Source organism: Passer montanus, unplaced genomic scaffold (genome assembly GCF_014805655.1).
Source record: "Passer montanus isolate IOZ18808 unplaced genomic scaffold, ASM1480565v1 scaffold25, whole genome shotgun sequence".
Taxonomy (NCBI): Eukaryota; Metazoa; Chordata; class Aves; order Passeriformes; family Passeridae; genus Passer; species Passer montanus.
This window is the reverse complement of record NW_024367149.1, coordinates 2786894-2814026: the sequence shown is the minus strand read 5'-3', so window position 1 is coordinate 2814026 and position 27133 is coordinate 2786894. Positions and strand designations below refer to the sequence as shown.

At 52.9% G+C, this 27133-nt stretch overlaps 1 protein-coding gene across 1 annotated transcript in view; it reads left to right on the top strand.

The window, feature by feature from the left end:
* Positions 1-27133, top strand: part of ERI3 (ERI1 exoribonuclease family member 3) — a 119851-nt gene that overhangs the window by 88398 nt on the left and 4320 nt on the right. The gene's annotated exons all lie outside the window — the stretch shown is intronic.

Below are 27133 nucleotides of genomic sequence, written 5' to 3'. Positions count from 1 at the left end.
ATTGCCACCTGCTCTCACTCTTCCCTGTTTTCCTGTCCTGTCTTTCCTGCCTCTCCCAGCATCTGTGGGCTCCTTGGTCGTCCTTGGTGCCCACCTGCCTCCCCTGCATCAGGGCAGGGGGAACAAGGAGGTGGACAGCATTTTGTGAAACTTCCTTTCATGTTTTTGACTATTTTTCATCCCACCCTCTGTGACAGAGCCAGTCCCACCATCCTGGTCCATCCCAAGGGGTGGGAGAAGCCTCAGAGAACCTTGTGCTACCCCTGAGCAGGCATACTCCATTCTTTTTGAGCTCTTCACTTCTCAGCAGAGGTGACAATTGCACAGCGCCATCCTTCTGCTGGGGGATCCTGAGAGGGAGAGTGAGAACGGAGCTCACTTCTGTGGAATGGGGCACTGCCCTGCACACAGTGGCCCCTGCCCAAGGCAGAAGGGGAAGGACTCTGAATTAAATAATTAAAAGAGACTTAAGTAAAAATCAACAGAAATGTCACCAAATGAGCAGTGTCATTTTAAATTAGCACTCATAAAGGTCAGGCGGATCCAGAACAGGTGGAGCGGCTGCGTGCCGGGTGTCGCAGCCAGGCGGCGTGGCCCGGCACCCGGGCAGGGGGCAGGGACCAGCACAGCCACTCCGGGCTACCCACTGGGCCACGGGCACAGGGACAGCACAGCTGCCCGGTGGAGAGGGTCCTGCTGCAAGCACCGGGCCCCAAATCCCTGCGGAGCAGCGGGGAGGGAGGGCTGGCCGGGGCAGCCGGCTAGAGGACGAGCAACTGTCAGAGTCCAGTCAGAGCACATTAACGCGGTGACATGATTCTAATTAACTACCGTGAGAGGTGTCACAGCTGGAAAAGCAGTGAGCAGAGACAAGCTTTTAAAAAAAGAAAAAAGCAATGTGACAGTCTTTTTTTTTTTCTCTCTTTCTTTTTCTTTTCTTTCCCCTTTATTTTATTTTTTTTTTTTTTACTCTTGTGTGCTCTCTCCCCTCCATGTGGGAGTGGATCTAAAGATAATTAGGATGTCTGGCTGCCTGGGAACCTGAGCCGGGGCTCTTTTGCTTTCAGTCATTTAAGTTTTCGACATCTCTCTGAAGGGACTTGGTGGCGCAGTGGATTACTGCGCGCCAGAGTGACAGAACACTCTTCTAATCGTAAACCCTTTTTAGAAAGGATTCTGCTCTCCCTTTTTCCCCTGGAGCAGCAGGGGGTATGTTCTGATCACTGCGGCTCTGTTCCCATACATGCTACAATGGGAAACTCAAGGTCTTTCAGCTGTTTCCTGCAGTTAACAAAGGAGGCACAGAAGAAAGAAAGGAAGGATGATTGAGTGTTTGTGTTGACTGCACTCACCCCTCCATCCTACCCTGCCAAAAGTTGGTCGTGTGCCCATCTGACCCCTGACTGCCTGACAGGGGTGTGATGGGTTTGTCACACCTTGCCCTTGGCTGAGGGCTCGAGGTCCCCAGAGAGCAGCCTTTGGAGGGAGTGTGATGGCTTCAGGGACTTAAACTGCCTGAGAAAAGTCAGGGTGCTTCCATGTGCTTCTCCCAACCCCCAGGCAGGCAGTGACAGTGCCTGCTCCCTGGGGATGTGTGGAAGGTATGCTCGAGTCCCTCTCTTCTGGATGGAAGCAGTTGTTTGCAGCACCAGTGTTAGACTGAAGATTTAAGAGGGATTTCTGGAGTGTTTGCTGTGCTGCAGTGCCTGGGAGGCCCAGCTGCAAACCGGGGCAAGTCTGTCTCAAGCCTCAGATCTGGCTGATCCCCAGCAGGACGGCATTGCCATCATCTCAGAGCTGCCCTTTGGCACAGCAGCAGCTCTACCCTCTTCCTCTGGCTTCTGGTTTTAGGAGTAGTGGTGAGGACTGTCTCCCTTGGCAAGATTTGCTGTCCTTCCCTTCCTCCCTTCCACCCATGCCAGTTGTGATCCTCAGCCCAACACCTGGACCAATTTCTGTTCCCAGTGATAGATGAGAAACCTTTCAAATACATTTTTCATATCACTATCAACGGTTGTAGTGGGAGCACCAGGAGAGGCTGATGATTTGTATTATATTTGTATTATGTCTGCTCCATTTTAGTGATCAGCCAGTCGCAAAACCAGGAGTGTGCAGACCTGGATTGATCTGTGCTGTAGTGACCCTTGCACTGCCTTGTACCCATCACACTCCTGGCTATTTGTCCAATCTTTTTAGTTGTCTGTGGCTGAGCCTCGCAAAATATCCCCCTCACACACTACTGGAATAACCCTTGCACTGCCCAAGCCGTGTCCAATATTGTGCTGGGCAGGTGGAACATCTTTGCTGGCATTTGTTCTCCTGGCCCTGAAACAGACAGCACTTCCCAAGCACCGTGATGCCCCCTCTGACACGGTGAGATGTGTTAGGTGAGAAGCCTTGGAAGATCATTAACTTTCTACAGAGCTCCTTCTGTAGAAAGTAGCAACGTAAAACACCGAGTGACATTTTGATTTCCTGTAGATTCTTTTGGTGCCTTGGTGTCTCTGCAATATATCCCAGATGAGGCTAAATGGTGGCGTGTCTTCCCTTACCTGTGAGGAGGGGAAGAGTTTCCTGTTAATGAACATAAACATCTCAGTTAAGGGCACAGATTGCCTGCCCTGCTCTGCACTGGACTTTAGTGGAAGGTGTCTTTTAATGTCCTACTGTCCTGCAACAGAAGTGTCCCCAAATCTGCCTTTAACATGACTGCATCCAGGGGGATCACAGGCATGCTGTTGTCCCTCTCAGGTTAGCCCTTGTCTCCCGAGTTTGGGCATCTACGTTGTCCCCTCTCTGTCCTCCCTAGAATGTACAGGGCTGGTGAGCACTGTGGTCTGCCATTGTGAGGAAGAGACACTCCTGCCCAAGTTTTAGTAAGGACCTGCCTTTAAGGAGAGTGATGGCAGAGGTGCAGAGGGAAGGCTGTGTCAGCAAGGGACGCCAGGTTTAGAGCTGCCCCGCTTCACCTAATGAGAACCGATTGCAAGGTGCAGGAGGGCAGGGGGTAGCAGTCAGCCAGAGAGACTCCACCGCAATTTAACAAGTTTTCATTCCCCTGAGTTCCCTGATAAGACCCCCCTCGAAGTCTGTACAGGAATTCATAAGAATAGGATAATTAGGATGTTTCAAAGCTGCGACCCTCAGAGGAGTCCTTGGATTAATCTGTTTTTTCGCTTAAAGACATCTGTAACTACAATCTTTGTTTCTCTCCTCTTCTTCCCCCCCCTCCTTCTTTTCCCTTCTTGTCTGTCTCTGTATCTCCTGTCAAACCGTGGCAGACGTAAATGACAAAGAAATCAGAAAGAGAGATCAATGCAGTCCAAATTAGCACTTGGAGATAGACTGTGCTGGAGATGTCAGAGCCTGACCCCAGTTGATCTGCCAGCCTCCACTGGTGATATTATGCAAATTGCATCCATCTGGCAGAGCCCAGTAAAGGACTAATGGGGCAGGGAGGGGGCCAGGACCAGGCACCTTTGGAAAGGGGAGAGAGATGGGGGTTTTGGGGAGCAGGGTCCATGATCGACAGGGGAGATAAGGTACTGTATTGGCTTCCTTTGCACTCCTGGGTGGATTAAAAGCCAAACTCCAGATAAGAGATAACCAAACTTCATTTTGCTTTTTATTCTATTCCTTATTGCTCCCCCCATGCAACCTAGTACCAAAAAGAAGGGGGGAAAAAAAGGTGGTTCTTGGCGCTCGTTTCCTGCACGTCATTACCACTAATGGCAGTTTGAGGGGAGAGACAAAGTCAGGGAAAGAAAGCAAAAAAAAAAAAAAAAAGCTGGCTGCTTAAAAGACTGTTGTAATAGGAGCATGGATAATAGAAATCTCAAATTACGGTGATCGCCTTGTTAAGAAGTTTGAAAATACAGCCAGATTGTCTTTAATGAGAGAAATATGGCTGTTAGTTAGTGAAGGAGGAGGGAATGGACCTTGTTTCAAGATCTATAGCTCACCCATCAAAGAGGCACTGTCTGTTTCATTTCAAAATCCTGCTCCTCTGCCTGATATTAAAAATAGTTGTTAAAGGCTTTGACTAGCAAGACGATTCTCTTTGACTTCCTACTCTCTTTCCACCTCCCCCAAAAGACTTCGCTAAGATAACTTCTGCTTTTAAAAAACAGCTAAGCAAGAAAAGAAAGAAAGAAAGACGAAAGTTTTGGGGGCTGCAGGATGAGAGTGCCCCTGGCACTCCAGGGTGCCTGGAGCCTTAAGCCTGAGCGCTGCCAGCAGCGTGGCCATTCCCACCATGGCAGAGGGGAGCCTCCTCTGTGCCATGTGCTGCTGTGCCGGGATGAGCACTGAGATGTGGTACCACCACTGCCTTCCTCTTGGAAGCCCTAACCCAGGCACAGGGCAGCAGTGGCTTTTTTGGCATCTGGACCCCCATTAAATGCCATGATGTTTCTTTCCTTTGCTCTGCCCCGAGCCTGGGAAGTGGCACCAGGCCAGGGTTGAGGATGCAGAGAAGGGCTCTGACAGAAGCCAGTTCTGGCAGCTGCCCTCCACCCCCACCTCTTGTGAAGAGCTAAGGGGCACCTCTGTGCTGTTAGGCTCTGACCCGTAACTCCTGCCTCGCTGTGGTGCTGACAGTCCCCTCTTCATTCTCCCCTGATATCAAAGGATCACATTAATTGGTTTCAGGATCGTGGCCCCATGTCCTGAGTGGCCTGTTTAAGATAACGAACTCAGAGTGTTTAATAGCTGCTCTGCCTCAGCAGAGGATCTAGAGACAAGGCCTGGATGGGGAAGATGCTGCTGGGTGGGGAAGATGGGCATTGACACATCAGAGTCTATCCAATACTGTGTTTTTCCCTATCCTTGTGCAAACCAGTGTAATTCCCTCACTCCCAAGTTGCTAACATTTTGAAATCCCAGGGCAAAGGGGACTGGCCAGAGGGGAGAGCTGCACTAACCAAACTGTTGCCCTTTCCCAGGGTGACCTTGCTCTTTTCATGGGTCTGCAGTGGGATCAGAGGAGATCTGTTCATATCCTCCATAGCTTGAGGCTCTTCCCAAAGGTGAAGCTGCCACTGCACAGGCTGATGCCAGTTGTGCCATTAATCACCCGAGTTCTGGCTTGTTCCTGATTCTGCAGGAGAAACCCACAGTGGGCTGCACTGCAATGACAGTGTTTCCATCTGTTCCTGAGAGTCATGAGCAATCCTGCTCCAGCTTGGGAGCTTCTAACACAGAAGAGCCCAAGCAGCTTCTCCCAGCCTGGGCCCTGAACTGGGCTGTGAGTGTACAGGACCTGGAGGGGAGGCAGGAGGAGAGGGTCATGGTCACTGCTGAGGGTGGGTGTACTAGTCCATGCTGCAGGGACCAAAGTGCCATGTTCAGTACTGTAGTCTGACATGTCTGTCCCTTGTGCTTGGAGGTCTCTGAAGAGATGGCATGAAGGAGGGGCTCAAGAGCTCCTATGAGTTTTTGGCCCGTTGATGGCCCAGGGATGCAGCAGAATCAGCTGGCTGGGCTGTCATTCCGGGTGGGCTGCAGAGCTGTCCTTCCTCATCCCCCCACAGCACAGAGCTGATTTTTAACCATGGAATACCCCTACCCAGAGATGTGATCCAAACCCCACAGTGGTGGAGAGTGCCTGGGTATTCTGGGTCACTTTTCCCACTATAATTAGCCTCCCTGTTAATTTCTTGCAGGCCTGTGATGTGCAGGGGTAGCATCCATTCAGCCAGAGGAGTTTCCTCTTCATGCTGGATGGGCTGCAGAGCTGTCCTTCCTCATACCCCCACAGCACAGAGCTGATTTTTAACCATGGAATGCCCCTACCCAGAGATGTGATCCAAACCCCACAGTGGTGGAGAGTGCCTGGGTATTCTGGGTCACTTTTCCCACTATAATTAGCCTCACTGTTAATTACTTGCAGGCCTGTGATGTGCAGGGGTAGCATCCATTCAGCCAGAGGAGTTTCCTCTGCACAGCCCCTCCTGCAGTGCACCAACCCTGCACTGCCTTTTGTCTCCTGCCCACCACAGCAGCAGGCAAGGCACTGGTGCTGCTGGTTGCCTTGGCTTCCCAAGACATGCATCTCCCTGCCTGCTGCCACCTCTCAGCCAAGCCCCAGAGGGAAGGGATCCTGTGCCCTGGCACTGCTACCTCAGGAGCCTTTCCCCAGGGGCTCTGTGGATGGGGTGAGCCTGCAGACAGCAGGACCCCCTGCCCTTTGCCCTAAGGAGGGCACAGCACCACCTTAACAGAAAGCCAACTCCAGCCCTTAGCTGCCAAGTGCCCAGTGCTGGGGGTGTCTGGGCCAGGTCCCCTCTCCCGTGCTGTGTGCTTTCAGCCAAGAACCACTGATTTGGCTCTATGTGCATGCCCAGGAGTCTTAGGGCTTGGCAGCTGGGTCATCTCCAGCACCCACAAAGCCCCCTGCTCCTGCTCTCCCCCTCTGAAAGTACATACATTACAGCCGGGAGAGGCAGAGGGGGAGAGAAAAGGAGAGATGCCAGCTTTGCCTCCGCGCTCCCATCCAGAGCAATCTCCTAATGAGAAGAATATGGCTGCTAGTTAGCAGAGGGGTGTGTCCTGTAGGCTAAAATGAGATAGTTACACTGCACTGATTGAAGGTTGAGGTTAGAGGGCAGCACAATTATGTTCAGGAGATTCAAGGGCTCTGTTTGATGCAGCAGTTCTAAGCTCCCAGCCAGTGTCAGTAGTTTAGCTCAGGGTTTCTTTTTTTTTTTTTTTTTTTTTTTTTTTTTGTGGGCTAAAGACAGGAAGGATAAAAACTATGGGAATGAGTTGTTTCTATTATTATAAAGTGGTGTGAGTTTTCTTTTTTTTAAACCACCAGTTCACCCCCCTTTTGCTTAACTGTTTCCTGATCATTATATTTTAAGCTGCTCAGAGGGAAGAAGACCGCATCCCTTTCCCCCTGGAGAGCAGCTCTGAATTTCCCCCAGACAGGGAATGTGATTTTCTATGTCCACTTCTGCTCAGTTCACTGACTACGGATCAGGAAAGCAATTAGCAGTTCAAATTATGCCAGCACCAAATTCTTTGTCTCAAAATCATGGGTTAAGAGTTGCAAAAGAACCTTAATTGTCTGGTGCTGAACTAGATGTTTTTTTCTGAAAGCATTTCCAGTGCTTAGGGCTGTTTGTGGGGGGAGCCTCTTGTTGAATACTGTGGATCCTTTTCCCAGAGCCTGCAGCAGTGTTCAGGCACTGCAGCAGCATCTCTGGTCTCTCCAGCCTGTCTCCCATCAGCAGGCTGGCTGCCTTGCATCCATCTCAAGATGATCCTGGTCACTGTCACCCATCTCCACTGTCCTCTAACCCGTGTGTAGCTCTCTGTCGCTGCACACAGCCTCTGCCACCTGCATGCACTGCAGGGAGGTGAGGATCAAGGGACTGCTGGCCTGCAGCAGCAGCACATGGCAGCCCTGTGCTGTCCATGGAAGGAGGCTGTTGCACTCTTGGTGACAGCACCCAGCCCTGCTGGGCTGAACACAAGGTGCTGGCCTGCCCATCTCATCCACCCCATCCTTAAGGATGGAAGAAGGGATGCCTGCCCCTTTCTCTCCTTGCCTGCTCCCCAGGGCCCCTTTTGTCCCAAGCCCACACTTTGCATTGCTTTTTGATCTGAGTGACAGGCTGGTTTATTTACTCTAATGGTTCTCAGTTTTAAATGTTAATTCCTCCCTGAAGAAAATGTCTTTTCAGGATGAGTTGCCCATCAGCAGAGACATGGAGGGTGTGTTGGCATCCCCGGCCTCTGTGCAGAGCCAGACCTTCACCCAACGGGCAGGAGCCTGGAAGGTGATGCCCAGGGAATACCTCAGTCCCTGTCACACTGTGGCTGGGCTGTCTAGGTGGGACAGATGCATCCCCAGCATCGCAGTCCATCCCTGTGCAGCCCATTTGGCACAGTGCCACACACCACTGTCACAGCCCCCCATAATCCCAGCTGCAATTAGGGGTTGATGGATTGTCCCCGGGCCAGGGTCTCAGTACAGCCCCCTAAAAAGGACGAGGCACACGCAGAGATGGGCAGGGGCCTGCTGGGCTGCAGCCATCCAACAACAATTTCTAATCTTGATTGGAGAGGAGGGCGGTGGGCTGGGGGGGAAGAATCAGAGATAAATGTTAGCTCATTTCTTAAGTAATTAGTTACCTCCTCATCCCCATGTTGTAATTGTGAACAAGCTGTAATGTTTAATTAGTGTGTAAATGAAACCCCAATTTCATAATGGCTGCGGTGACAGCGCTAAGTGAGACAGGCACAGAAGGGGCCGCATTGTTTCAGCAGGAGATGAAGCTGTCGCCCAGCAAGCCAAGCGTCTCTGGGAGAAAATGGAAATGATAAACGAAGTGAGGCTAATTAGCAAAATCCTACAGGCCCCACTGATGGTTCTCATCAAGGGGAGGTAATGAAGCGGGCGGGCCAAGCTGAGGGGGGATTAATTGGAGCTGATTGCTGCGCATACAGGCACTGTAGAGCAGTGCATGCGGGGATGCAAACTTTCCTGCTTTTCTCTTCTTGCCTTTCCCCAGGACCCAGCTGTGGGTAGAGCCTGTAGGGAGGACACAGGTGAGAGTCTGGTTCTGGAGCAGGCAGGACACAGATGCAGAGGGGTGTTCCCTGCCTGCAGGTGTCTGGGCAGAGGCACATAGGCACCCATCCCATGTGAAAAGCATAGTATGAAGGATCTGAAACATTGGAGAGCTGCTGCAGGGCTAGTTTATAGCACAAGGGGGATTATAGCTCTTCATTAGCTCCCTTCAAGTCCCTCCTCCTGTGCTGACTGTATTTTGAGTGTAGACATTTGGAGAGTAAATAAAGCACCTCTGCATGATGGGTGCTAGGGAAGGGGTGAGTCCTCCGTGCTCCCCCTCTGGGTGAGAGTTTCTGCAGACCTGATACCTGTGGCAGCACAGTGTGGCAACCGAGCCAGAGCTCGCTGTGCTGGGGGAACCTGGGGCATCGTGGAGCTGAACTTTATCCTTTCAAGCTGTGTAAGAAATGCCCTTTCTGCAGCTGTTGGCACACAACCCTGATCACATTGCATTACTTAGTGACATTTCAGGGAGCACATGGAGCCCCGCTGCCAGTGGGCTCAGTCCCAAATGTCCCATCCCTGCTGAGGATGGGGTTCAGCTGCCTGCGGGCCAGGCTGCCCCACAACCTGCTCTTTACCTGATGCCAACTCAATATCAGAAGTGAGCAAAAGCCTTGCCAAGCAGAAGAGAGGACAGCAATACCTCTCTGAGCTTGCGTGCATTAGTCTGTCCAAAGAAGTTATTCATGGCTGCATGTGAAACCATGAGACCATGAGCAGGTCTTTTCAGTGTCTCAGTCTCCTTTTCTGACAGAAAATGAGAGTGAGTTGTCTGCTTGACAAGTGCCCATAGCTGGCATGTCCAGTGCCTGCCCAGAGTCATTGCATCCCTTCCTCGTGGCATATCCAAGCCCCCTGCTGCCTCTCTTGCTGAGTAATGAGAGATTTCCCCGGGCCTCCAAGGGCTCTAAAGAGGGGCTGAGCAATATTATTTATTCAGTTGTTTACAGAAGCGTTTGATCGGGAATAGTTCTTCACTGCCAGCCTGTTGTGTATTATTCATTGCAATAATCTCTGCAGATTGTGATAAACTGTAACTGCGGCGGGGCAGCGCGTAGCTGGGCTGTACTGCCACCGCCGCCTGCTCCGGCCTCTAAAATATCGGCAGCTGCAATCATAAATCTCAATTTACAAGTGGGACTATTGCACGGGGAGTTATAGTTATACTAATGATTACTTCTCTGTCTTATTTTTCATGTTGCAACAGAGTAATAAATTTTTAAAAACAGCCTGGGCAAAGCGTCAGCAAAGGCTGTGCGTCCTCTCACACGCTGTCAGCAGAGAGGGGCATTCCCGTTCTCCAGCAGGCATCTCACTTGTGAAGAGAGCTCAGCTCCCTGCATTGTTTTCCCTGCTGAGAATGGGGACTGAGCCCTGCATTTGCCACTGACCTAGTCTTTGTCAGTCAGACTTAGGAAATCCTGGGGTTGATGGGGCCAAGAGGTGGGGATCTGATGGTTGAAAGTGGAGCTGGCGTTTGAAGGGTGTATCTTATTCCTGTAGCTCACCACCCTCCCAGCACTGGGGCTTTCCCAGACAGAGAGTTGGAAGCTGCCCTTTTGCAGACAGCGTGCCCACGGTGTGGAAATGGGGTGATGGCTTGGGTGATCCCACTGGAAGGAAAGCCCCCTTCCTGGAGGACAGAAAGGGTCAGAAGAAAAGGCTTTGGGTTAGAGGAACTAAGACCTTGCTCCCATCCCCATCTGGGAGCAGCGACTCAGTAACACCCAGTGGCATCCCCCCCTGGAGGAGTCACCATGGGGGCACCTCCTAAAGACCAAATCTCTTGCCCAGAAGGCAGCAGTGGGACATGGGGTTCAGTGAGCATTTCCCAAGTGTTTATCACAGCTCCGAGGTCTGTGATGTGAGGCCTCTGATGGATGCCTCCATTCACAGACTTGACATTATGATGTACAGGGAGCCTAGAGATATATAGATTTTCAAAGTGGCCACTTTGAGCATAATTATAAATATCCAGCCTCTTTACATAGTGAATTGTTGCCAGGAAAAGAAGGAGCCCAGGAGCTCTGAAATTTGGCATCTAGGATTTTTTGAGAAAGGAGCCTCGGCAGAGGTTTTCCACCCATTTTGGGGCCAGGAAGGTGTGGGTGTTAAGGGATGATGCTTTTCCCATCCTGAACCCCCCTGGCAGGTCCTCCCCCATTCCTCATGGTGCTGTCAGTGTCTCTCTGTGAGGGACATCTCCAAGGCACTGTCTTGGACCCTCACCTCCCCTGCTTGTCTGCACCAGCACACTGCAATATGATTTTAACTGCTTCCGAGTGGCTGGCTACCCTTCCAGATCAAGGCACAGAGCACCAGGGGCATAACAGAGCTGGGAGCAGGTGCTCCTGGTCTCTGTGCCTGATCCATGGCCCCAGAGACGCAGCAGAGGAGAGATCTTCCCCTAGCTCATGGCTGGCTCATCTCCTTACACTAGCCTTTGCAGCATCCCAGCCCACAGAGGCTGCAAAGATCAGTTTTCAGGTGAGCAAAGATCCCCCCAGCTGGATAGGTGCTGGATGCAAAACCAGAGCTGAGACCTGGGCACAGTTAGGAGCACTCCCACACGCCCTCCTTGGATTCACAGGCTCCTAGAAAAAACAGCAGAGGAGAGATCTTCCCCTAGTTCACATAGCTCATGGCTGGCTCATCTCCTTACACTAGCCTTTGCAACATCCCAGCCCACAGAGGCTGCAAAGATCAGTTTTCAGGTGAGCAAAGATCCCCCCAGCTGGATGGGTGCTGGATGCAAAACCAGAGCTGAGACCTGGGCACAGTCAGGAGCACTCCCACACGCCCTCCTTGGATTCACAGGCTCCTAGAAAAAAGGCAGCTCTCCTTTCTAGGAAACCACCTGCAAGTCACCTTATCATGCTTTTCTCTTGCCCTTTGGATGATATGAGAGCATCACCACTTCCATTTCCATGCTGGAGCTGGGGTAGTGTGCCCTGCAGGCAGCTGTGTGCCCATCCCTGAGTGTCTAGGCTCAAACAGGCACCAGTTATCGCCCTGGGACTGGGGCATGCTGGAATATTGCAGGGGAAAATGAAGAGAATGTTTGAGGATTTGTGTTCTGTTTGCGAGCAGGGTCTGGAGGAGAGAAGGTCAAAGAAGAAAATTGGAGCTGAATTTAAATCAATGGCAGGTAGAGATTAGAGCAGTGGCCCAATTAACTGCAGCAAGACAGGTGGAGGCTGGGGGAGGGCTCCAGCTCTCCAGGCTGGGACCCTCATTGGACGCCAGTTCTGGTCCATGGAGATGTGAATGCCCCAGACAAAACAGGGAGCATGGCCAGGGACTTGGGATGGGGACTTTGTGCCAAGGACTTGCTGGTGGGCAAGGGCTGGAGTAGCTGGAGGCTGTAGGTGGTAGCAGGATACCTAGATGGTTTGGTGTTGGATTGAATCCCACTCCTTCCTTCCTTCTGTGCACATCTTGCCAAGCTCAGTCTGCTTCTCCATGCACATACCAGCTCTTTGTCCTTGTTTTCTTGTCCCAGTCCCTTCCCCCATGTCCTGCTATCATCTCAGCTGCTCCCACCACCAGCCCCACTAGCTCCCCATGACTGTTTCCTCCTGCTTGTCTGTGCCCTGGCTCCAGCTCTTGCTGGTGCAAGTGTTTCAATGAAACAGTTTCCTCCCTCGCACTTCCTGGGGAAGTCATGGAGCACCCGGAAAGCTGGGTCCCCACTTCCCATGCAGGTGTGTAGAGTGGGTGCCAGGGGCAGCAGCTGGAAGCAGGGGCCAGCAGGGCCAGGGATGAATGTCAGTGCACGTGCCGCAGGTGTGTAGAGTGGGTGCCAGGGGGGTTGCAGCAGCTGGAAGCAGGGGCCAGCAGGGCCAGGGATGAATGTCAGTGCACGTGCAGCTGCCCAGGGCCACCACAGGCAGCTGTCTTTGCCCAAAGTTGGCTTGATTCTGATGGGAAATCCAAAACATTCTGGGTTCCCAAAATCACCTTCCCAACAGACGTCAAGGCTTTGTTCTGAAACATCATGGCAAATATGAAAAAAAACCTTGCACTGGCAAGTAACTGGAATTTAAGGGAAATAGTGAGATTCTTGTCATTCTTGTTGATGGTAATGTACTAATGGTTTGGGCTGGAATTTCCTGGGAAAATAATTCAGTGTGAGTTAAACATCCAGCATGGAATGCCTCAGGTGAATCACTAAATTTTGGGGAAAATCACTGTAGGTCACATCAGAGCAAGGGGAAGCCACCAGCCCTTTCTTGTTCCCAACACACATCCCCCATGTGCTCCTGGGGTCGGGGCAGCCAGGAACACAGTTCCCATGTCTCTAGGTCTACAGGGGTCAGGCTTTGCTCTCTCCAGCAACCCTATGCACTGCAGCATGTTGTACATTACCCAAGGAACATTAATTAACATTGCTGGAAGATCTCAGGAAAGGTGCAATTTGAATGATCTGGCACCACAGTCATTCGGATGCTGAGTTAATTCAATCCTTGCACACAGTACTCCTACAGATTGTTGGCTTTAAACAAACAGCGGTGACAGATTTGTTGCTGCGGAAATGTGGTCATTAAGTCAGGAGCGTGTGTTTGACCTGAAAGCGATTGAGTGATGGATGCAAGTCATTTTAAAGCTGCAGCAGCCAAAGGATGCTCCTTTTGGAGAGCAATCTTGCATCTAAGGAGTGTAAATAATTTAAACAAACAAGTAAAGTAAGGTGAAAGCACTGCTGTGTTGTGGCACTAAATGCAAAGCAGGGCAGTGCTGCCAGTCCTGTGGTGAAGGAGAGCTCCTTTGCACAGCACTGATGTAAAGAGGTGCAAGGTACCAGCTTAGGTGCTGTCTCTGGGGATAAATGGTACCAACCAAGCTCCCATCACTTCACAGTCACCCGTGGGAGCCGTGCATCCGCTGCGCTCCGAGTGTGAGCAGTGCAAGCACTGTGGGATCCCCAAGGAACAGCAATCAAAGTAGGTTGGTGGAGATCACCTTCATGTCCTGGCAGAGCAGGACTCACATGTCCTGCAGTGGGGCACTGTGCCACTCCAGATGCTCCTCTTGTCAAGCTGAAGGAGGCTGATACTCCCTTGGCTTCCAGACAAGGTCTGGCTTGTCTTGTCCAGCAAGCAAGGTTTGGTGAACCAGGAGCTTGGCATGCTGCCTGCTCCATGCCAGCCTTGCTCTGAGCCATCCTCTCATAGCTGTTGAAGATGCTCTCTCCCACAGAGTGTGAGCAGGGAGTTTGATCCGCAGCGGTCGCGTCACACGGGTGTGCGCATTGTGCCGCTGGATGCGGCGTCCCCGTAATGAGGCTGCTACTTACTGTGCATTAGAAGCAGCCATTGCTTAAGCCTCAATATCTCGGCCATTTAATTTAATGGGTTTTTTTAAATACCAAAAGCAATTAAGTTCACATTGTGAGCTAATCGCCTACAAAATTTCATTTCAAAGATGCTCAGACTGTTTGTGAGAGAATGGCTGGAAAGCAGCCCAAATATGCCACCATGTCTGTCTGTGTGTCCTTCTTTGCCTTCCTTCTTTCCCAACCAGAGTTAAGCAGACTTTTTAAAAGGAAATAATCGCATTCTCACTACCCTGCTTTTCTGATAGTTTTTCTCTGATGTGAATTTTACATGTCTAAGTTAAATGCCAGTGATTGGTAATGATTATAGTGCTCAGCTGGTACTACAGGAGTGGAAAACAGGGGTTTGAGGTCTGGCTGATGGGCAAGAGCCAGACAGCTGTTGTTGGGGAGTGAGTGGGCACACAGCTGTGTACCCAGGCCAGGAGTGTATGATGGGAGCTGTGATATTAGCTTGTGTCACCACTGCCTTGAGGCCATGTGTCTGTGCCAGTGTCCCTGGGGGTATAAGAGGTGCCTGAGCAGTAACACCCAAACCTTGCACAAGCCTTTCTGCTTTGGAAAAGTGTTTTGGGTGAGCTGTTTGCAGTATGTCCACCATGTCCCATGGTGGCTCACCCCAAATGCCTGCCTTCCTGATGCTCCTCCTGCCTTAGCAGCTCCAGCCCATGGCATTCATCCGTGGCAGTCCCTGCAGGGACCAGCTTGCCTGTAGGCTGCAAGGCTTTATCAGATCGGAGAAGAGCCAGAGGTCTTTGTCAGAGATTACTTGTTCTCCTAAACAGTCATGTTACTGAATATGGAATAATCCCCCCTCAGCATCCAGCTGGGGGTTTTGTTTCCTTCACTGTGGGCTATCATGTTAACGCTCTCTCCTTAAAGCACCTTTGCCAGCTGAGTCACCCACATGATGCCTATCACCTGACCAGCACAGTGGGCAGGTGCACGCTCCACACCACTGACCACCAAGCTGCCTGCCCCAGTGTGTTTGGCTGAGCCATGCGTGGCTGCCATCCCGTTTTGGCTGTGGTGTTGCCTTCTCCATACCCCCACTGCCATTCCCCCCAGCTGGTTTCCCTGGCCAGCAGTGGGGAGGTGATTTATGGAGTCCCACATGCACCCGGTGAGTCCGGCTCTCTGTGTTTCAGGGAGATCCATCGCACAGGGAGGGGAGGTCACTGCGTTGCAGGTTTGCTAACCTTGCCCGCTTATTAAAAATGGTAAAAGCCTCCCTCAGGACTCGTGAAGTATAGATCCAAAGAGCTCCATATGCTGTTCCCCTTAATGAGATGTCTGCCTGAAGAGCAATAGCAAAACACACCATCCAGTGCAGGGTCCCTATAGCTAGATGGCCTGGCTGTAAACAGAGCCGTCCGTCTTAATGGGCTATCGTGTAAAAACTTCTCCCAGTCAATAAATCAAAGGGGCTCCATTTATATCATGTGCTGCCTTCGCTATTAGGCTGCCTCTGGATGGCATGTTCTGATACAGAGCTCCCAGGGCCTGCCAGACAAGGCCAGAGGCTCTAATAGGCATTTAATTTAGGCTTTCCCGTGCTGATACCCATGCAGAGTTCAGCATCTGGGACTCGGCAGGGGCTCCCTCGTGGTTTGGGGTCACCCTGCTGTGCAGGAAAGGGCACCTGGGGATCGGCACCTGGCAGGCATCCCCTCCCCTGCCCTGCTGGGTAGGAACTCTGGTACAGGGAACCAGACCCTCTCTGTGAAGGGGTGTGTGGGTTTGACGAGCACCCCTGCTCAGCTGGAAGCAGCAGCCACAGCTTGGCACAGTTATTTATTTTTCATCCCCTCCCTTGTGCTGCTCAGATGCCACCGGAGGAAGTTCCGCTTCAGCCACCATCCCAGGCAGAGATATTAGTCCTCATTACTAATTAAAGGAAGCAGGAGTAATTGACGGATGGTGGATGGCAGGGGAGCCAGTGTGATGAACAGCCCCTGTCCCTGTGCCGGGGACGCATGCTGAGCGCTACCTGTTAGCTACAAATAAACAAACCTGATAAATAATAAATAGTTTGAGAAGAGTGGGAAAGCATTATTTAAATTAATAGGGATTAGAGGGAGAGGTCTGAAGGAGCATTCCTCCAGATGAGCTATCCGTGGACAGACAGGGACTCATTTGTTGCAGACTGGAGTAAACAAGGAGAAGGGGAGGATTCATCACAGCAGGGCCTCGCAGCGCTTCCAGGGCTGGTAGCAGCACAGCTGTACTTCTGCTGGCCACCCCTGCGTCAGGGCTGCCCGTGTGCCCGCTGCCTCAGCCGTGTCACTGTGTCACAGCTCTGCTGCCAGGCGGGGCCACTGGCTGCCCTGGGGGAGTCCGGGTGCTGCAGCAGAGCACTGGGGAGCACATGCTGGGCTCTGGCTGCTGGCAGGGTCCCACACCACGACAGGGCACCTGCGAGTTTTCCCGGACAGCGTGGTGGCTCCCTGCAGCCTGCCTCCCCCTGCACTCGCTGTCAGCCACGGCTTGGTCCCAGACAGCGAATCCGGCTGCAGGGGGGGTCTCTCCTCACGCCCTGGCATTTGGATACCACCCTGCCTGCTCAGGGCAGGAGGCTGGGGGTGCTGGAGGAAGGAGGAAAGCTGCGGGAGGCGGGGGAAAGAGGGGAGGACAGACGCTCTGCTCGCTATCACATCTACTCCATCTTATCACCACAGTAATTTGATGATAAAAAATAATCCGAGGCTGGAAAGGAAACATGTGTAGTGGAGTAAAGATTGAATGTAGGTGGATTGTGCCCTGGGGCGGCGGCTGGGAGATAGAAGGAAATGTCCTTCTGTTTGACATACTGCGGAGCCGCAGCCGTGCCCTGCCCGGGGCACGGGGAGCCCGCGGCCATGTGCGGGCACGGCGGAGCCTGGGCGGCCCCGACACCTCCGACCCCTCCGCCTGCACCTCCTGTCACCCCAGTACCCTGCGGGGTGCTGCCCCCCACCTTTCCACCCCACAGCTCGCTCCCAGCACACTTCTGGTTATTTTTTTTTCCCTTTGGTTATGCTTCACAACTCATTTTATCAGCTGTCAGTAACCAAATGTCTTTTTTAAGGAGTGGGTTATAGCCACTAATGTACTGAATGCTATTGCACTGGCTGCAGTTAGTGTTCCACGGCTAAATTACTATAATTAATGTTCCACTAGAACTGTTTGTAACAGGCGGCTGCGGGAGCCCCAGGTCTGGGCTTTCACAGCCACTGAATTATCTCTCCTCCCCGGAGAAAGCGCCTCTCACAAAGGGGAGGGACGAGGTCAGCCCTGGGACAGGCAGGCACTAACCGAGCAAACTCCAGCAGATGAGTGGCCGGGAGCTGTTCCCGGGGTGCAGACTCCCTGTGTCACCCCATCCCGGCTGCTGTGCCCCGTGGGAGTGTGGCAGGGTGGTGGAATTCCTGCTGGGATTGTCCGGGCACTGCTGCATGGCCAGGGCTGCGCCTGTCGCCCTCCGCGACTGCGTTCTAAAGATGGAACGCGGTGCCTAGAGAAACGCTTCCAAAGCTGCTAAAGGCAGTCAGCAGAGATGTTTCCCTGTGCCAGGCACGGCACTGCAGCCCACACTCCACACCAAGTCTGCGCCCAAAACCGTCCCTGCTCTCACCTCTCAGTGAGGCCGGAGGTGCAGGGGGGAAAAATTTGCTCGGCGGGCATACACACCCCTTGTTTCGCTAAATGCATTGTTCAATACCTGCAACAAACAGATTAGCCGAGGCTTTATCAGGGACAAGAGAAGGGAGAGCAGTGTGATAATGGTTTTCAGCAAATCCTCGGGCTGTCACAGATTAGAGCCGCGGCAGGAGCATTATCAGCCCTTTCCTCCTCTCCCCATCACCTCCCCCTTTGTCTCTTCTCACCATCGGATTTCTCCAGCCAATCTATCCCTGAGAGAGCCGGGCAGATACAAGAAGAAGTCGGTTTCCATCTGATCTGCAATTGGTTTTTCTCGGCAGCCGATCCGTGTCGCAGCATTGATCCGTGGGCCCCCCAGCGCTTGTCACCTTGCGTGTCTGGAGAGGAAGGTGGCCGAAGGAAGGGGGGCTGGGGTGGGGATGCTTTAAACTTGCTGTGTGCCATTGATCTGCAGGCGGGAGCATGGCCAGGCCAGCCCTGCCAGGCAGGAGGGCACGAGCCACCTGCCCTCATCAGAGGAGTTTAAATGGCTGTGACCTTCTTATTAAAGGAGAGGAATGTCTTTGGAAGGCCAGCAGAAGGAGGGGGCCAACCCCAGGCCCTGGGGCAGGTGGTTGGGAGCTGCCCAGCCTCACCATGTCACCAAGGGACAGCTCGATGAGGCTGGCACTGGGGTGCTGGGAGCCTGCAGGGCACCCTCCTCTCTCAGAGGGGTCACCCACAGCCCCATTCCTGCTGCACACCTCTCTGTGCCACACTGCAGCACGGCCAGGCATGGGCAGGGACCCCTGTCGTGGCTCTGCAGCTTGCCCACGCCTGTGGGAGAGAAGCTGCCAGGTGGGAACTGTTGGGTTAACCCCAGAGGGTGGGCAGCTTTCTCAGGAGACCTGAAGCTGCAGAAAGTTGTTTTTTCCTTCTAAATGTGGGACACAAGGCTGTCTTTCATCCCAATTACTGCAGGCCAAATGAGGTAGGGGTTTGTTGAAATACCTGGATGCTCAGGAGCCATGTCCCAATGGGCAGGGCAGCAATGCTGTACCAGGCAGGACCCAGCATCTTTGGAGTCAAGCTGGGATGTCCAGGCTGTGCCAGCTGCCCTGCCCCTTACTCTTCTGACAGGTTCCTGCTAGGGTAGAGCTGTGGCAGCTCTGCCTTGTCTCTCTGACTGACCTGAGGGATGGTATGCAGGTGGGTGGGAGGGCAAGAGGGGAATATAACAAGTAATGGCCCCAAGTGTGGAAACAGTGTTAATAAAGTGTATTTCACTTTTAATTTTGGCATATAATGTAATGATCTTTTTTAAGGCCCTATCATATTATCTGCATGACTAGATTATTGAGTCTTCATCATCTCCAGATAAATTTATGACCAGGATGATGTTTGGAATTTATTATCAGTCAATAGAGCTCAATACTGTAACAAGGCGTGTAATAAGATATACATATTTAATGATGCGGAGTAAAACAGCCCTGCTAATGGGCAGGATGAGACGGAGGCTGGAGTGTTAATTTCCATCCCTGCCCCTTTCCACAGGAGCCTGCACCATTCAGATGGGATGCAACCCCAGGGTCCTGTGTGTTGCCTGAGGTCGGGAGCAGGGACTGGCTCGGGGGGACACAGGAGCACAGCCCTCATGCTGCTGTGGCTGGGAGCACGTGCCTGCTGCACGTATGCACTCGTGGGAAGGCACTTGTACCACCCATCCCTGCAGATATGTGCAGCTCTGTCTCACATGGCCCACGGGTCTCTTACATGGCTTTGCAGGTCTGGCTGACATCCCTGTCTGCGCCAGGTCAGCACTGTCACACATCCACTTAGCAGGTGGCTCTCTCCAGCCCAGCAGTCTGGGCAAGCCTTGCACAAAGCTGCTGCTCCAGCAGCTGCTGAGATGGCTGGAAAACACACAGAGTACTTTTCAGTTCCAGGGGCAAGCCTGAAATCCTGCCTCTGGGACAGTGCAGCGCTCTCCAGCTCAGCAAGGGCAGACAGGCTCACTCTGTCCACACCACATGAGGACATCTCTTGCACAACAAAGCCCTTGGTGAGAACACAGTCCCATGTGGCCTCACAGAGTCCCCCACACTCCAGCTCACCTGGCTGTCTCCTTGACAGGAGACCAGAGAGCAGCAGAGCAGGCACAGCCCAGGGAGGTGGCAGTCCATGTGCCCAAGCACCCTGGCCCTGTGTGCAGCTGCCCACAGACTGTCATGTTGAACAGGGGGCCTTCTCCTTTGCCAGGTTGTATTTTGAGCTGCTAGCACTGATTTTTCCAGCCTTTTGGGATGTTATTAAATTACTTTCCAAGGACTTTTAATAAGCACTTTTGATACCTTTGAAGCATGCAGCTTTGTGGGAAGATTACAGTCCCGCATCCATCTCGCTGGGAGAGAAACAATGGCAGCAGGGCTGGTGTTTGATCTCTCCTCCAGAAGGCGAGAGAGGGTTTGGGTTAGACAAAGAGGTGAGCTGCTGATTTAGAGCTAATGTTTAAAAATAGGTAGGTCTCCCTCCAAGATAGAGAGACCTGCCCTCCTCTGTGTAATCGGCTGCCTCTGCCTCGCCGGACTTGCAGAAACACAGCTCGCTTTATTTGAAGGCTTCGAGTGCAGCATCGCAGTTTGATTCTTGGTCCTTTTCAAGCTATAACTAGGCCATCTGACCAAGCTTTAAAGAGCAGGAGAACTTTCCATTAGGACTTGCGACACACTCTTGGCAGCACTGGAATTGCATTCTTGCCTTTTATTTCCTTTCTCTGACATCTCTTGTCACTCAGGCAGGAGAAACTCAGCTTTATAAACTCACTCATCTCTACCTGGAAATTTCTCCCTAATTAGGGTCCCAATCCCAGTGAAGGGACTGGATGTCAGGAGCTGGATGTGGAACAGAGCCAACAGCAGTGGTGGAGGTCAAACCAAACTGCTCCCTGCAGCCCAGGGACCACCTGGCCCCAGCAGCATCAGTCAGGGGCAGGGAGACAGCATCTTCCATGTCTGTGCCCACAGCTCCCACACAGGAGAAACAGAGCCACCATGCCTGCCATGCCAAGCATCTGCATGTCTGGCCCCCGTGCTGCCTCAGGCAGGGACCATCAGATGAGTTACAACACCACGAGCACCCAGCTCTGCCAGGCATGCCTTCACTGCAGGGAGAAAAGGTGTCAAGGGAGTCGAATTCCCTTTATCTGTGGATAACTACTGCTGCCTTTAACAGCCTGGAATAAACTAGCCATAAATATCATGATCATAAGTGCTTAGATATGGCAACTTTACACTGAACAGAGGTTTTAACCTTCCCTGCGGAGGATATCCAGCTCTACATCACTGACTGTTTCCATTCAGCTGCACGGCCAAAGACAAGCTCTTGATGAACTGCTCAGAGCAGCTGCACCAGCTACTGGCCACCTCTTAGCCCAGTCTAACCCCAGTCTTTACGCAGTTTTGGGGTAGGACCTCCCTCCTGCTTTCAGGGCCAGACCAGAGTCCTGCTGCCGTCTCCCCTGTACCAGCATTCTTTCCTCCTCTAAGGAATCACCAGCACTGGAGCCCTTTACTGAGCTCCTCTGGGGCTCCATCTTCCATTCTCATTTCCACCCACAAGGAGGGTCTGAGCCACCAAATTCTGCAGCAACTTGTCACCATCCCCTTGTCCCTGAGCCAGGCCAGGGGTCCCGTATCAGCACGAGGGCAGTTTGCACCCTCCCTGCACCTTGCCAGTGCCCCGCCGTGACTTTATTTTGCATGGCGACTTTGAGGGGAGCTGTAAAACACTCAGACGAGTTAAATAATACACGACAGTGTACGGTATAAATTACAGGAAGCCAGCGGTGGAGCGACATTGTATGCTGAATAAATTAAAGGCTGCGTGACTTAGAGGCGAGATTGATCTGCCGAGCATTTTGTTTAGTGACGTGCTTGTCATAAGGGAGAGCTAATTACAGGCGCGGAGGCGCGCGGCTCCGGCGCTGGGGAGCACAGAGCAAACTGGGCTCACCAATGTCAGCGGGGTCCCTGCACTTCCAGGATTTGCTCTTTCTCAGGCCAGCCACATGCCTGGCCCCGTTAGCTGGGTGCCTGCTGTTTTCTCAGGGCCACCCAGCACTGTCACAGCCCAGGAAAAGGACTGTGCTGCCACAGGGAGCTGCCACGGTATGGAAGTGGATGTGCTGGTGTGGGGGACACAGGCAGGTGGTGGCTCTGGGGTCTGCCCTGAGCAAGGGCTGGTGTTGGGGCTGCCTCAGGGCTTAAGGGAAATGGAGATGCTCTATCCTGAGCCCATTCTTAATGGAGCAGAGCCACATAGGAGCACATCCTTTGCTCCTGTGGCATTTTTGAGCCCAGCGCTGCTCACAAGGTGACACAGGGATTTCACTGCTCTGGGGTACCCAGGACTGGCTGAGCAGCAAAGCTGAGATCTGTGGGGGCTGATATGGGGACTGAAGAGTACAAAAAGGCAAGTACAATTCAGAAATTAGGTAGGGATCCTGTAATAGCAGGAAGCTGCCATGAGCCACCAAGGGAGGGGGCAGTCCTTCAGGTCACAATTTGGACTGCATGATTTTGGAGAAGTTGTGCTTTACCCACATGGATGTGGGAGACTGGTGAGAGGTTTGGATTCAGCTGGATGACTTTAACCACCAAACTTGGGGCTGAGTTTGGAAGCTTGTCGTGCTGGGCTCCGGAGCAGGGACGGTTCCTGTGCCAGGAGGTCTGTCCCGGCTGCCTGCACAGCTGAGCGATGCCGTGCAGGCTGTGGGCAGCCCTCGAGGTCACGGCAGAGGCTGTGCAGGGGGCTGGTGGAACGAGGCCCTCCCTGGCCTGCCACAGGGGTGTCAGTGGCTGGCGAGCGTGCTCCGGAGCGGGCCGGCCATCGGGATGTGCTCCCCGCGGCTCGGCCGGCTCGGCGCTTGTCTGTCACTCGGTGGGATTATGAGTAGTGAGTGTAATGCATCGGCGTATGAATAGGGTTGTCTGGCTGATGGTGATGTATCGTTTTTCATTACTGCCTCTCAAGCCCTCCCTGCTTCACGTGTGGAAATTCTATTTATTCCCTAATTTGTAAAAATTCCCTCCTTATCTGATACCAATCAGGGAGGGGTAATTGGCTCTCCAGGGCTAGCGGCTGGGGTCCTGATGAAGAGATATGTGTGTCTGCTCTGGCTGTCCAGGCACCCTGCCCTGCTGCACCAGCGACACGGGCCACAATTAATAATGATTTGCAAATGGCAGACAAGCAATAACGCAGAAAGATGTCCAGCCAGCCTCCTGCCCGCCCCTTAATTTCCTTCTGTAATATAAATGGCACAGGAACGAAAATCCAGCGCTATAAATTCTGAAATTAGTTATTCACCGTAATAAATGGTTCCCTTTTTGGTGCACTGTTCTCCCCATCCTTCTCCCCTGACCCCCCCACTTCCTCCTCCCCCTCCCAGCCCCTTTGCCTGCTACCTACTTCATTTGAGTCCTAATATGCAAATGCTGTAATTTAACGGGATGGTGAAGTTGATTTTCATGTTAACTTAATTACTTTGATTTATGAAGGGCTGGGATGTAGACACAGCTCCATCCTTGCCCACCTCCCACCCTCACCCCTCTGCAGTCCTGCTGACCCGCTGCCTCTCTTCCCTTTTCTTCCCTTGGCTCAGTGCTCTTTTCCTCTTCTTCCCAAGTTTAGTGTTTTATTAGCTGCCTTTAAGTGGACATAAGTCCTCGCGACAATCGCATGATGCGGAGGACAAATTCCCCGTCCTGCCTTGTTTAATCGTGCCTGGATAATGGATGTATAATTGACTCATTTGAATGCTTTTGCCTACAGGAGTGCAGAGCATTAAATGTTTGATTGCCTTAATTTCCAAACAGATCATTATCCCCTTCTTACCCGCTCTTAATAAACACTTTATGAGGATTTTTTTTGTAAAGGAAAAAAATCTCCACTCCTCGTACTTCTCTGAAGTGATAAACTCTAATTAAGTCTAATATTTAAAAATATGGTAATGGTGACTTGTTTGAATAAGTGGCCTGCATTTCCATAATTTCATTATTACGTAAAACACGCTAATTATTTGAAGTGTGCTTATTACTAAAAGAGAAATCTCCTTCTAATAAAGATGAAATTGGCTTTTTTCCCTGTATTGCTGTGCACGCCGCTCCCCTTCTCTCCTGGACGGTGAGTGGCCACAGCCAGGAGCAGGGTGATGGCAGCATTCGCTTTGTTTGCTCAGGGAAGGCTGCCAGCCAGGGATGCTGGATGTGCAGGAACAGGCACAGAGGCTGAAGGACAAGCTGAGGTCTCCCTACACCCTGGGTCGCCCTTTGCCCCAGCATCACTGGTGCCCTTTGGGCTCATGGGCTCCAGGAATTGTTGGGAATGAAGCTCAGCCCCTGCTGCCCATTTCCTCCAGCAGGGATGCCCCAGCTGTCATGGTTTGCCCACATGGCATCGCCTGTGCCAGGCTGTCCAGCAGCCTGTGGGGCTGAAAGGGGTCTCAGCAGCTGGGTGTCTCGCAGTGCAGAGGCCCCAGCCACCCAGCTCTGCCCTGGGAGGGGGCCAGCATGGTGGGTGCATGATGGGAAGAGTGGTTCCCAGTGCAGAGGATGAGAGGAAGCATCCTGTCTCCTGCAGTGTGACAGTGACCAGCCTGGGTGGCAGAAAGAAAGTGCCCAAGGCAGCAGGTAGATGGTCAAGACTGGTCCCCTTCTGCTGCTCTTCCTACTGACCTGGCAACTTCCAGAGATGGGCCCTCCCTGCTCCAGTGTCCCTGCTGGGGTAAACTGGATCTGGAGGTCTTGCTGACCCCAGTGTGCAGAGAGTGGGACAGGCATTGTGTCCCTCAGGGACAGACACAGGTTGAGGGAGGATGAGTGTGAATTGTGTCCAGCCCCTCTTCAGAGCCTGTGCGGGCGCTCTGTGGCGGGGCAGGCAGGGAGGCACTGGGATGAAGTCAATATAAAACTAATTTCCTTTTCTTCATGAAGAAATGAGGTGTGTGGCAGTAACGTAATTGCAGATAATGAGGTAAGTTATTCTTAATATTCTGCACGTCGCTGTCAGCTCCACCTAATATACCTGCCGGCTGTGCGGGACACACGCAGCCCCTTGCCCCATGCGCAGCATTATGAGGCCATTAATTTGGGAGCAGCTCGGCAGGACCATCCCTGGCATCCCTGTGGATCCCTGGGAGCTGGGAGCACTTGGTTCTGACACGTCCTTGTCACCACTATGGCAGGCATCCTGGTGTCCCCACCTTGCCCAGCATGTCTTGGTGGGGATGGATTCAGATCAGACACAAACTGCCTCCAGCTCCAGTGTGGACACGGTGAGTGACACAAGAGCCTGGCTCTGTGTGCTGGGAAAATGCTGTCACTCCCTGCCCTGACAGTGACATTCCTGCTCACAGGGAGCAGCACAGCCCACTGTGGGGACACAGCACCCAGTGCTGCCATTCGTGATTGCTGGGGACGCCAGCAGCAGTGCCAGAGTTCGTGACATCTCTGAGGTCCATACAGCTGCCGCCACTCACAGGGCACCTGCTGTCACCCAGGGGTGGCAGTGGGGACGCTCCGGGCGGCGGCGGCCGGGCGGGCCTGTTTCCGCTTTGCAGGGAGCTGTTATACAAAGGCAGTGGTGATATTATTCATTAACAGTAATCTGCCATTAGAACATTGACAAATGGCCCCTCGGCGCCTGAGCATCAGTTCTGGTACAGCCCATAAAGCATGGGGACAGTTTAAATATGGACCTGCTCAGCTCGGGCCGGGGGTGATCCGTCTTCCCGGCCATAGCACAGGTGCACTGGGGTTGCCTCCAAATGAGCACGTCTGGGGGGGCCCTGCAGTCCCTGACCACCCACAGCCCACCAGGGCAGCTGCTGGGATGGAAAAGCTCCCTCCTTGCTCCGGAAGCGTCTCGGCCCAGTGCACGGCAGCTGCAGCAGAGCTCAGCCCCCTGAGCCCCCGTGGTGGAGATCTCTGTGTGGTTTGATCCTGTGGGGACATGGGAGGGGTGGGAGAAAGCTGGCAGGGCAGCACACATAGCCCCTACCCTTCTCCCCAGTGCTTGGGCTGGGTGTGGAGGTGATGCTCTCCTGGAGTGAGCATTGCTGCTCCTGGCAGCCCGATCCAGCAGCACAGACTCCTGCTGATGGAATCCTTGAGTCATGCTGGGTTCACAGCAGTGCTGCCGTGCAGTGGCTGGTGGGCGGGCACATGCCAGGCAGTCAGCCCAGTGCCATGGGCTGGGAGCTTTCTGCCTCCATCTCAGCACAGGAGTGCAATGGGAATGTCTGTGCTCCTCCAATGACAAGGCAGCCAGTGATGCTGAATGGCTACAAACTCCAGCCTAAACTTAGGAGAGCATTCTGCTGCCCCATGCATGTGCATGTGTCACTGTCCTTGGCTGTCACTGCAGCGAGAGCTTGGCAGGACATGGAGAGGCCTGAAATGAGGGTGTCAGGCCAGTGTGGTGTCACAGTGGATAATGCTGAAACACAGAGGCAGGAGGGCTAAAACCTGGAGGGCTAAGCCAGCCAGGGTGAGTGGAGGCTGGGGTGTCACATTACCCCACACTGCACTGGCAGCTGGACCAAAGGAGAGTCCCAGAGGTATTCAGCCCCAGAACCCAGCACCTCAGGGCAAGCTCAACCCCAGCCGTCCTGGGCCACTGCACGGGGACATGGGGTGATGCTCGGAAGCAGCACAGCAAGGTGAGGGGCAGGGAGGCAGGGCAGGGCCACTGCTCTGCTTGCATGATAACCCCAGGCTCACCCCTTCCACACACACCGCACAACACCCCTAAATCAATTGCATCTTATTATTACAATATCAATATACAATATTCCTACAATAACACCATTGATTTTCTACTCAGAGGCTGCACCTAAGTCTGTTTTAAAGAGGAGGGAGTTAATAGTGCCCTCATTAAAAATCTATAGATTACCCCCCACCCCAAAAAAAAGAAAAAGCAGTTTATATTCATTAGGGCTATTGAATATAAAGTAATATGTTTGTGTAGGACATTGGAGTAATGTGATAATCCGTCCGCATATCAGGGAGAAATCCACTTAGCAACCCTGTCAGCTTGACAAGAAAAATGTGCCCATAAAGTCGGGAATACATTGAGGGAGTGAGCGGGAGGAGAGCGGGGGCACGCGTGCATGTGTGCGCCTGTGCAGAGCCGTGCAGGCCATCAGCGTGGGACCACCTTCACCCCGTCACCTGGGACACAGCTGGGCACCCCTCAGCCCCTGGAGTGTCTGGGGCAGGGACATTCCAAGTGTGCCAGGATGGGCATCAAGCTGGGGGGGCTCCGCAACCTGCCAGCCTCCCTGGCCCTGATAGGGGCACCAGACGGGACAGGTTGGTGGGTGCCAGCCTGGGTGCCAGGGCAGCACTGCCACAGCTGCGTGCCCCCAGGGAGAGCTGGGCTGGGTGAGGGCTGCAGCATGGGCAGGGCTGCCTGTGCCCTCCTGCCAGCCTCGGACTCTGCTTGTCCCCTGCCCCGTGGTCACCTCTGCGATGGATTAAGCACTGAAAAGCAGCAGAGCAATCCCGGTCGCGCTCTCTTAGGCTGTCAATTGC